This window comes from Trachinotus anak, unplaced genomic scaffold (genome assembly GCF_046630095.1).
Source record: "Trachinotus anak isolate AG129_WGS33_773 ecotype Australia unplaced genomic scaffold, CSIRO_AGI_Tana_v1 ptg000034l, whole genome shotgun sequence".
NCBI classification, from domain to species: Eukaryota; Metazoa; Chordata; class Actinopteri; order Carangiformes; family Carangidae; genus Trachinotus; species Trachinotus anak.
This window is the reverse complement of record NW_027273885.1, coordinates 3,736,425-3,748,466: the sequence shown is the minus strand read 5'-3', so window position 1 is coordinate 3,748,466 and position 12,042 is coordinate 3,736,425. Positions and strand designations below refer to the sequence as shown.

The 12,042-nt window shown below is 41.8% G+C and overlaps 1 protein-coding gene across 2 annotated transcripts in view; it reads left to right on the top strand.

Annotated features, from left to right (window-relative positions):
* Positions 1 to 12,042, top strand: part of LOC139614494 (endothelin-converting enzyme-like 1) — a 150,796-nt gene that overhangs the window by 80,578 nt on the left and 58,176 nt on the right. The gene's annotated exons all lie outside the window — the stretch shown is intronic.

Genomic DNA, 12,042 nt, shown 5'->3' with positions numbered 1-12,042 from the left:
TCATTCTAGTGGTGAATTAAATGGTTGAAACATACAAGGACCATTAAACCAATGGTTACCAAGTTTTTTGACTTGTTACCCCTTACAAAAAAAAGAAAAACTAAAAGTACGTAGCTGTGGCCCCTTGGTACATTACAGATGTCTGAGTTGTTAACATTTTAACCAGAGACATTTCCCATCTTGACTTCTCAGATGGTTTAGTTGAAATAACAGTTTGTTCCCCAAAAAGGTAGAATTATCCAATATTTCACAAAAAACAAGGCTCAAAAAGAAATAAAAAAGAAAAAAAAAAAAAAAAGAACTTAGTTTTTTCTGCTGCTAACACAGTGATACATCTGTACTAGCATGATATTGCAATATATATATTAATAGAGTAATAATACTCAGTTACAGAGCCCAGCTTTCTGCAAGAACAATTACTTTTGATTCCTTATGTACATTTTGTTGATGATGATTAAGTTAAAATCAAGTTTGTCATGACGTAAAACTTCATAGCAATCGACATTCACGCATTTACCTTCTGTAATTAACTCTCCGCATGGTGGCTTTCAGTGTCGGGGACAGAGTCTGACACTCTGCATGCAGTTCAGGTCTTCACATGCACAAGGGATTCACAGGAAATGGGGCTTTGTGTCTGCCTGAAGAATTCCACGACCTGGAGCATTAAACTGTATTTTCTGTCAACTCCAATAACCCCGAGTGTCACCATATCAACCAGACCTGACATCATGAGGATTATAACTTTAAGCAGGATTTTGAATGGTTGACTTTTCCTCCTAATGGAGGCTTTTTACATCGTTGTATTGGCACTTTTACAAACGTAAAGGTCAGATCTGGATGCTTCTGTCACCTTTGCATAATTGTGCTTCAAACTGAGCTGAATCTTATGATCCACTTTGACTTTGACTTACAGCTCTCACGTCACACTATCTGCTGAACCACAGTCACAGTGGGGCTGAAACAGTGGGGAAATCTTCAAGATAAAAAAAAAATCACATTTTCTTTTAGCTCTGTTGATTCTAAGGAGGTTTGAACTGTTCAATTCAAAACTGTTCATCCAAAAGCTGAATCGGGAACAGGCCGGTGAAATTCCTGGATTGGATGTGTTGTGTTTTTGGAAAGTGGGCGGAATATTTGAAACATCTAGAGGTGGCAACCAGAGGAAAATGACACAAACATGAGCACAGACCAAGCAAATGACCAATCCTCCGCCAATCCTTACCCCATCATTTCACTCCAGCTCACACACAAGTGTACAGACACATAATAAAACCCCTAAACACACACATGCATCATTCATTTTACCTTCAAATGAAAACCCAAACATTGAATTGGCAGCTGCTGACTCACGTATACACACACACAAACACACACACACACACAAACACTTGCATCATTTCACTCTCAAATGTAAGCACTCACACTGCTGGCAGTCTTTCACTGTAAAAAAACAAAACAAAACACATGCATACACAAATACACACACACACACACACACACACACTCATACTTGTACTTCTATCTTTGTGAGGACACTCATTGACATAATGCATTCCCTAGCCCCTTACCCTAACCTTAACCATCACAACTGAGTGCCTGACCCTAACCCTGACCCTAACCTTAACCTAAACCTAATTCTAACCATAACTCTAAAGCCAAGTCTTAACCCTCAACATGTGATTTGAAGGTGTCTCAAAAAGTGAGGACCGGCCAAAATGTCCTCACTTTCCCAAAATGTCCTCACTCTGTTAGTAAAATACTTTTTTTGGTCCTTACTATGTAGCAAGTACAAGTACACACACACACAAACACACACAGTCACACACTCATCTATATATTGTGGGCAGCTGTTGAGTGAGTCAGTGGATTCGCTGGTCCGTGGTAATAACAGAGGGGCTGATGGGAAAGCAGCCGAATGCCTAGCGGCTGCAGCAGAGGGCAGTCCCAGCATGGCTCTCCCTGCCAGCAGCTCTCCACACACACACACACACACACACACACATGCTATCTGCCACCCTTTCCATCAACCCCTCCAGTCCTCCCACCCCTCCCAGTCCACAGAGACTGGAACATTACTGCCCATTCTCATCAGGGGACGGAGGAGGAGGAGGAGGAGAGACACCAGCTTGATATTCCCCAGAGGGAACGTTCAATAGTGCGATTGAGGAAATTGAAGACATGGACGAGAGAAAACAGGAAATATGATACAGACTGAGAGTCCATTCATACTCTGGGATTAATAGTCTGTTATGCTAATTCGCTCTTCATGAAGTGAGTACAAACAATAAGAGCGAGCTACACAAGAAGAGTTCACATAGCGGAGCGCCACACCCACAGTACAACACTAACGTTTATTTCAAAGCAGACTAAATACTAAATGATAGTGAAAGACAAAAATAAGCAGGTGTCACTTATTTCAGCCCAGGGGGAGGTCGGCCATGTTGGTGAACTCTTCTGGATCATCAAACTGTACGAACGTCAAAGGTCAGACTGTGCGTTCAGACCGAAAGCAGCGAGAGTGTCAGAGTGAGCCAGCGTCACAACAAGTCGCAGTCCAGGCAACTTTATGGTAATAAGCTACGACGAGGTTTGGCGACAACCAATCAGAATGTAGAAGTGCTCCAGAAGGAGGGAGGGAATTGAATGCTAACTAGCGCCATAGCATGCGAAACAGTGTTGCTTGACAACTTGCTGCGAATCAGTCGGTGACATTAACGTCGCTAATTTAAAAGATTTCCTGTGGTGAACTTTCACTGTACTTGTGGTCGGCGGCTCAAAGACACCGGCTGACATGTGTTTTCGCTTTAAATACAGTTGGAAGGACCAAGTATTCTGAACAAAGTTTAAGAGACATCTTCAAACTGCTCACACACTTTAATAGCGTCATTTCGTATAAGTTGCCCCGTCCCAACAGGACAGTGAGGAGCAGTCTGTCCACACAGTTCAGTAGTCAGTATTTCATGAATGTGCTACATCATGTTTGCGTTCTTTACTCCTGCGGTGATAATAACGACTGTGCAGAGACTGAAGTGATGTGTTGTTGTTGGAGACGAGATCAGGGTGGATGTTTGGACGTACAAATCATGTGACTTCACCAGCAGAGATCCTAATTCATGTCCTGACCTGTCACCAAAACATCCGTTTCTGTTAACCATGGAGGAAACTTTCCCAGACTTTAAACCAAATACTTTTGGCTGCCGATTTCCGTCAGATATAAGGTTGTGTTTCTAACTCACTGATGAATAAATTATTTCGTCAGTTTGGTGGAAAGACTTGTCAGATCTGAAGACACGGGGTGTGTCAAACTACAACAGCAAGTAAATGCAGGTCATTGTTTTCAGATGTGTCAGATATACAGCACTGGTTTGTATAAGTGCAGTCGTTTAACCAGTTAAATTGTTCATAATGCTAACTAGCCAGATAGCAAGTAGCAGGTGAAATCCAGCACCAACAGGCCAGAGTCCTGTACATTACATAACATGAGGGCAAATCTTTCCCTTAAAGACATTTGACATTGACTCCTGCATTGACTTCTTAAAATTGCCTGTACTTCCTAACAGTATTAGATTTGCTTCACTATTTCAGTATGTTAATTTCCCCGGCTTGGGGGGCTTTGCTGATATCGATTGATTTTTTTTTAATATGTAACAAACAACTTGTATAAGAAACTTTCTCCAGACTGAGGATTGAACCAATGAAGTGGCAAGTCTGTGTAGAGGTTCAGAGGTTCAGCCAGTTCCTTACCGACATGTCATCAGTCTCATGAATCTCTAATAATCAAATCAAAAAATAAGAAGAGTTAGAGACCAAACAGTAAACAGGCTTTGAAAGTCAAGACAGGCAGGGGCAGTTTGGATGAGATAGAAAGACAAGAAGAGGCAGAAAGTTCAACCAGAAAAACCTGGAAGAAGAAAGAATATAGAGGAAAAAATATGGAATATTTTGTACTGTGAAAGTGGAGTTAGAAAAAGGAACAAATGGTCCAAATGTTTGTGCATGTGTGTGGGTGTGTGGGCATGAGGGTGTGTGTGGGTGTGTAATGAGTAACCATGCAACATCAACTGGCTCCTTCAGGCAAAGACTATATTGACAGGTGTCATCATCAGGGGGCCTAATCGTTTGGATTTTTTGCCAGTGGCGTTTGTACCTGAGTGTGTGTGTGTGTGTGGTGGACGGACAGGCGTCTGAGTGTGTGTGTTGGAGTGTGTGTGCCAGTGTGCGATGATGCCTGTGGCGTCTCTCCCCGGCTGTGCGAGCCCGCAGAGTGCCGTATCTGGATGTGTTTGCATGCAGCAGCAGCAGCAGCAGCAGCAGCAGCAGAGCACTGGACAGTTAATTCTCTGTCTCCCCTCCAAACGAACAGTCGAGCTCCAGCAGCAAAACTCCAGCACTCCTCTGTTTAACACTGGTCTCAGCTTTTACTTTCTCTATTGATTTTACACCCAAGAGCATTCAAACGATACCTGATCTGAATCATTGACAAGCGGATCATTAGACAATTAAAAATCCACCGGGGAGCAGAGTTATTAATCGTTGGTGTTTTGGGATTAATTAAAGTGTGTGAGGGAGATTTTGATCACCAGCTCTGACAGTTTGAATGCCCCGCAATTCCACCTACTGACGCTCAGTTTGACGCCGCAGAGACTGAGGAAGCACAGCAGGAGGAAACGCTGCGGCTCCCTGAGGCTTTGATTGGATTGAACTGATATAAATGACAGACGCACAAGAGTTCAGAGCAGCAAAAACACTCAATGAGGCAGAACACATTTGAACAAAATGAGATTTTTTTAATGAAATGAGAACTGACTGTAAAACACAGATTACATGTTGTGTACTGATGGTGTTTAGGACTGTGGTGGTAACAGCTGGTTAGGGTTAAGCTGAGGAAACAATTAGTGACTTCATAATGAGTGCACGCCCTCTGAGGAAGGACTTTCCAGAAGTGTGCACCTTCATCACACTGATGCTACTTAGACTTGAAAAAAGTTTGTCCAACCTTTGCTTGTGACCATTTGGAACAGGTTTAAACACTTCCTGTCATGGTCTGCCCCCACAGGACTCTTTGTACGGACTTCATGTTTGCACTTCTGTTTATTTTGGAATAAGCTTGTGTGTCCACTGTTTGTTTACTTCCTGTCTTTGTCTAGTTTTCCAACCATTGTCTGCCCCACCCTGATGTTTTCACCTTTGCTTCTCTGGTGTATTTCAGTCTCTGTCTGTCCCTCAGTCTGTGTCAGTCAGTCTGTCTGTGTACGTCTTTGTACCTACCACTTGGTCTGTGTTTGGGTCGAGTTATCCTTGAACCCTGACAGTTCCCTTCAGGCATCGTCAGGCAACACATTGAACAACCTAGTTTGTTATAAACACTGAACCCTTCAGACTTCTGGATAAAGTATGTTAGAAAATTGTAGCTAAAGAAATCCCCTAAAAGTGAGACCATGGAAACCCAGGGTACTTCACCGATTTTCTCATCTGTTTTATTCCAGACATTGGTCTTCCTTGTCAAAACATTACCCACAATGCAACACAAACTGCCAACAGTTAGGTCAAAGATTCGGGTGTGTTCTGTTCGTAAAAGCTAATTTAGCCTCTGTCTGTAAGCCGTAGATGAGGAGGGGGCCACAGAGGTCTGTGAAACCCACGTCTTTCTAACTCCACACCAACTGATTTTTTATGATTGAGGCAGTTTATCAGACCTCACCCAGCTCCCTCCGGAGCCACAGAAAGGCTCCATCATACTTCTTCTGCACTCCCAAGTAGTACAACCTAGCACCTGTAAACAGATTTAGATGTGTAAAATCAGTAAGTTGCGTTCAGCAGGCCTGATTGAACAAATATTTTCATCTCTTATCTCTAAGCCTGAACCATTTGTCTACAGATTGGAAAAATCAAAGCAGTGTTTGAGGGAAAAGAATCAACACTCAGTTGTTTACCATGAGAGTTGAGTGTTTCTCGGCACAGGAAGTGAGAAAGGGAACCAGACAGAAGTGATCACGTTGCTGATTTGAATGCACCTCAGTAAATGTTTAGATTGTGAATTGCCAAAAAAAAAAAAAAAATGTAGGGATTATTAATAATGAAATCGTTACTGCCATTATCAGCCAGATTCTCACTACGTTGACACAGGCATTTAAGGTTGGAGTCAGTTATGTAGTAAAGATGAAATATGAATTTTGTTGTTTTTGCACAAAGTGTTTATGCTGTTTGCAGGAGTTTAAAGGACAATTTAATGCTATTTGAAAGTCTTGATTGAGTTCACCTTGTTGCAGTGACAGAAACGTGTACTCCAGGGTTCTGCTTGTGAGTTCACATGTATGTATGTACTGTTCAACCCAGTATCGACCCAGAGGAATCACATCAAATGGTCAGTGCCAACACAGGAAGTGCTGTGTAATGAGTCAAAAGAAAGTCTGTCAAACCTCTCAATCAAAACAATAACAAAAGACGGCGTTTGGTGATGTCGTCAAGCAGTGAGGGATCATGGGAGATGTTGTCTTCACCACCGTTGCTGTCACTGCAGTCAGCCTCTCCCAGTTTGGATTCCTTCAATGTCGGTTGTTGAGGAGGTTTTTTTTAGGAGCAGAGATCTGCTCCTCTCCATAAAAACCAGACCAGGGCATTAAAACCAGCAGAAACACTGATGCTGTGTGGCAGACAGAAGACGTCAGGGAGGGGCAGGGAGCGGAGCTGCTGCTACAGTTAGCTTCAGATCCAGACTCAATTACCAAAATCTCTCATCTGGTTAAAATACATAGTTGAAAATTACCAAGATCTAAAAAGTGTATTGTAAAAATGTGGCTTCTAATTGGATAAAAAGTCATAAAAAGTCAACTTTCAAGGTTCTGGTTGGTAACTGCAACGCTGATGCACAAGCATAGGAAATATGACGCCACTGACAAACGACCAAATAAAAAATGCATTTCAATGTTGCTAGAAACATTTTAGATAATATAAGAACACAGCCCAGCAAAATATATAACATAGGTCTAGTTGTTGTTAGACATTTTGATGTGGAGAAGATGTATATTATAGCTTTAACCAAGTGTTGCGTTGCTTTTCACTTCTTTGTCAAACAGCAGCAGCATCATGCTTTTCTAACGACTCTGATGTTTCCCTGAAAGGATCGAGGAGTAAGCGCAGAAAATCATTTAAATGTTCCATATGCACGTTACACATCCTGGATGTTCATGCATGCACTTAAAGGTGAACACCCTGTGAGTCTCTTCCCACACACTCTGCCACGCTGTCAGGGGGAGGTGTTATGGCAGGTGATGGGGAATTAGAGAAGCGAGAAAATTGAATCCCGAGTCTTGAAGGTGGCTCCTCATTATCGAAAAGGCAATTCCAATCCAACGTAATTAAGGCACAACAATGCAATAACTGTCAGCTCATTACGGAGAATAATAAAATTCACATCACAATGTCACTCTCACAAATGCCAGCTTCAGGTGCCAACTGTGATCATGCAGCCAATCCCTCCCTGTTTAACGGAGAAATTGCAGCGGAGCTCTGCTGAGATTTCTTATCTCCCACTCGTCTCTGTCGCTCTGTGAGGACTGGGTTAGACGGGAGGGTTAAGCTGAGGGTATTTTAAGAAATAAGAAAAACAGAAAAAAAGCTTAATGATATATAAACAGTATTTGTGTCTACATCCAATTTTATCATCATTTCAGAAAAGCCTGCAGAGCAAATGATTTTTTTTCTTTTCAAAATGTCTTTTTCATTTTCTCACTTCCACAGGTGAAGTAGGAATGACACGGTCAGGGTGACTGTGTGTCTGCCTGAGTGTCTGTGTTTAACCCTTTCATGCATGAATTATGAAAACCAACACTCGGCTTCAGATAAACTTTGGAATCCAGTTTTGCACAAAGCAAGGACTCTGCATTTTGTTTTCGATCACTTGCATTGGAAGCATGTTAGCAAAGCATCACTGAAGAGTTAGGATGACCAGGGGGCATCTGAGGGTTGTTTTAAGATAGAACTGAATCAATAAAACTTGGTCTGGGATAAGAAAATCAAACCAAAACCAAATATCAACAACGAAATGTAGGAGGAGGAGCCATAGAGCTCCATTAGTAAAAACACATTAAATGTTCCTTTATCATGGTGAGTTGAACCCTGTAGTTTATATTCCTGGTCTCACCAATGTGTGTTAATCCACATCTGAAAGTACTTTCCCACATATTCACTATCTGCTCCTGTTAACAGCTGCAGCTCGCTCCAGCTCTTTAAAGTGATTTAACCTCTTTCAGAGTGAAGTGTTTCTAGAAAACTAGCCTGGAGCTAAATGCCACAGACGGGTTGAGGAAGTCAGCTGTATTCTGATTTTCAGGACTTTTTCAGGATTTTGTGCCCCCCCCCCCCCCCCTAAAAGCCAAAGAACAAAATGTGCGCCACATTACAGAAAGTGAGTCCACACAGTTATTAGAAGATCAATAAATGGTTATTAAATGCTAAAAGTATGAAAGATTGTTTACTCTGCAAATTGTATTTTATATAATCTAATATTCAACTACATTTTTATTTTATTGACTTTTTTCCCTGAATTCAATTTTTTTCAATTAAACCTGTGTAGTGCAGTTGTGTTACAGCAACATGTGGCACAACTTAGACGCTACAGTGTGCATGCGTGCGTGCGTGTGTGTGTGTGTGTGTGTGTGTGTGTGTGCGCGCATGATGGAAGAAATCTGCACTGCTGCGTGCACACAACACACCAGCAACAAAACCATCCTCCACTTACCAGAGAGAGAGAGAGAGAGAGAGAGAGAGAGGTTGAGGGGCAGAGGAAAGGAGACATGATCTCTGGGAGCACATACAATTTAATTATAGCTGCAATCAATCTGATTTACAGGCACACACACACACACACACACACACACACACACACACACACACACACACACACACAGTGCAGTCTCTCTTTTCTTTGGCATAAGATTAAATTTTTTTGTCTTGGTTCCTGTGATTTCACATCATAAAAGGAGAGACTGAAGCTGCTCATGCACTTCCACAGACACACACAGATGTGTACGTACACCCCCCCCCCTTGAGGGAGCAAAAGCAAATAAAATTTGACTGATTGATTGACACACACACATACACAAAAGTATTGTTCTCGTCAGTAATGTAATCGTGCCTCAGCTGCTGCCTTCATCAGACTGATGTAATAGGAGACTGGTATTTATGTTTTTTTAGCAAAGATGGATGGAGTGGGGAGGAGAGGGGAGGGGGTGAGGAGGTTACAGCCCTGAACTGAGTCCAGCAGAGGGAGGAGAGGGGTGAGAGAAAGAGAGAGGCGGGAGGGGAGATTGGATGAGAGGTGGAGGATGGGTAAAGAGTTGTTAAACAGAGGGAAGGAGAGGGGGGCAGAGAGATTGCCTGAAGAGGAGGAGGAGGATGAAGAAGGAGACTGGACAAAGTATAGATTAAACAGATTGGAGAGTGAGGGATTGTTTTTTCCTTTTCATTTCATGTGGGCTTTTATTTGCCAAGAGGAACGGTCAAGTCAAAGTGTGTGTGTGTCTGTGTGTGTAGCACTGTGATATGCAGTGAGGCTATCACATTCCCCCTGGAGGGGATGGTAATGTGTAGAGGAATGGAATATTATGTCAATAGGAGCAGGGTGGATGGTGGATGAGTATTTGTGTTACACAGACAGACTTAATAATGATAATGAATACATGGAGCACACACGGCCATGATCAGCCAGCTGTGTGTGTGTGTGTGTGTGTGTGTGTGTGTGTGTGTGTGTGTGTGTGTGTGTATCAGAGGGTTAGCTGAGGGTTCTCTGGTTTAGTAAGTTGGCCAGAAGACAGGAGCCGTGATTCCAAGTGCGTTTTAATTTGTTCCACTAAAACAAACTGGCAAAGCTTGATAGTAAAATCATTGTGGTTCTTTTAAAGTTATTTTATTGTTGCTGATTTGGAACATCTGATACTGCATAAAGTGGTTATTATTGAACCATACATGCCAAATGCATGTTGGGAGACTTATTCGAGGTTGCTGTAATTATTCACTGGCTGTGAAGGGATCCTTTCCTGACACAGCTCGTGGGTTTCTTCCAAACTCCCTTCTTATGTTTCTACTGAGAGTGTTTCACATGTTCAGATGCGGAGCACCTTCTCTCTCACAAGCCAGTAATATACAAACTCCCACTGAGCAGTTTTTTTCTCCCACTGCCTCAGTACTGGTGCACAATCAACAAGTGAATTTCCCAGGTTACGTGTTTCCAGGCATCATTTTCCATTTTCAAGTCCCAGTGGTTTCTTCCAGTTGTATCATAAAGAATCAGGAAGCTGTTGACAAGCTATTGAAAAAGGGCTTCAAGTCCGACCCTCTGCCCTTTGCTACACGTTGTCCCCTCTCTCTCTACCCAACTTTCCTGTCTCTCTCTCATTGTTTCTATAAAATAAAGGCCTAAAAAGCCCGAAAAAACTATTTAAGAAAAAGAAAAAGCCACCCCCAGAATGAACAATTCACATTTGGCTTGTTGTCTTTACCCTGATGCCAGTTATGGGACAACACGTCTTTACTGCAGGTGGTAAAACACAAAAATATAACACAAGATAAAAAACAGGTGGAGCAGATGAAAACACAGTTCAGGTTGAAAGATTCAGAATTTTTATCTCATCTGCAAATAAAATCTGTTATGAAGTCACTACTTTCTAAAGGCATCGATGTCAGAAACAAGCCAGCAGGAGCACAACAGTCTCGGCTACGTGTACAGTAGATTGCTGTGTTGTGTTGCCTCTGACAGAAACTCCCAAACGTCATTGCAGTAGGAAATTGACACGGGTTCACCTGTGACTACGACCCAATGAGATGCAGTAGTATAAAAATCACTATTTGCGTCAAATACGAGTGTCTGCAGATAAAGATAACACACACAGGAACGAAGAAGAGTACTGACCATACATTATGTAAATTGTGTTTGTACAGAGTTACAGCACTGTCTGTCCTATCAGCCCAGTGTTTTAATGAACTGGAAACAACGCAAAGCAGACTGTTGATAGTCTGGAGAACTGGTGTCAGGATTTTATGGACTTGTTATCAATGCAGCAGGCAGCTGTAATTCTCCAACAGGAGGATAAACCTGATGGGCTGGAAGGACCCTGCAACCTCATTAGATGCTGCCTTGAGAGAGTTCAAACAAATTCCTGTAATATTGAATCTCTGTTATGTTTTGTACAAAACACCAGTAATAAACCTAAACACAACTAACAAGACAAACACACCATTGATTGGTCTGCCTCAGACTGCTGAGGCCTGACATGAGCTTGGACTCAACCTCAGAACACATTTTTGTACAAAATGAGGATTTTATAGTTTCTTTTATCCACACGTAGTAAATTGATTTTCTGATTCAAATCATGCTTTAGTCTGATATTGATTAATCCCGAGACTGATCTTTTAATATTTGCTTTTTACAGTCTGTGGCCTTTTCCTGTTGATGTGTGAAGCTGTATCCTCGTTACACGCTTCTCGCACAAGGAGATCTGGTCACAGGAGAAACAAAAACAGGGCAGATGTGGCTCTGCTGAAGACACAGGTCTAAAGACAGATATGTGTTTGCATTTCAGGTTTTAAAAAGACAGTTAAGAGCAGGACAAAAGTAAATCCATGTGCAAAATGTGCGAGTAGGGTCAGGTAGAAGAAGCTGAGTGATCTGTTGGTGCACACAGTAGCTGGTTCATCAGGGACATTGAAAACACACTTTACTTACCTACCTTCTATTTGTTGAGATGTGTCTAAACTGTTGTTCACATTAAATATAAAGTGTATTAATGTAACGGGTTTATTCTTAATGTAAACGTTAATATTTTTAATAATGCACCTAGTTTAGTTTTCTGAGAAACTCATTCATATCCAATCAAAATCAGTATTGTTTCTCTAAATGAATTAATATTGAATCAAATCAAATCATATTGAATCGATATTGAATTAATTAGGGAAATCAGTGGCAATAACCAGCCCTTCTGCTAAGTGTGAGTCTCCTAATGTAACTGGAAATGCGTTTTGCTAGAAATGCAACACTGTCAAATC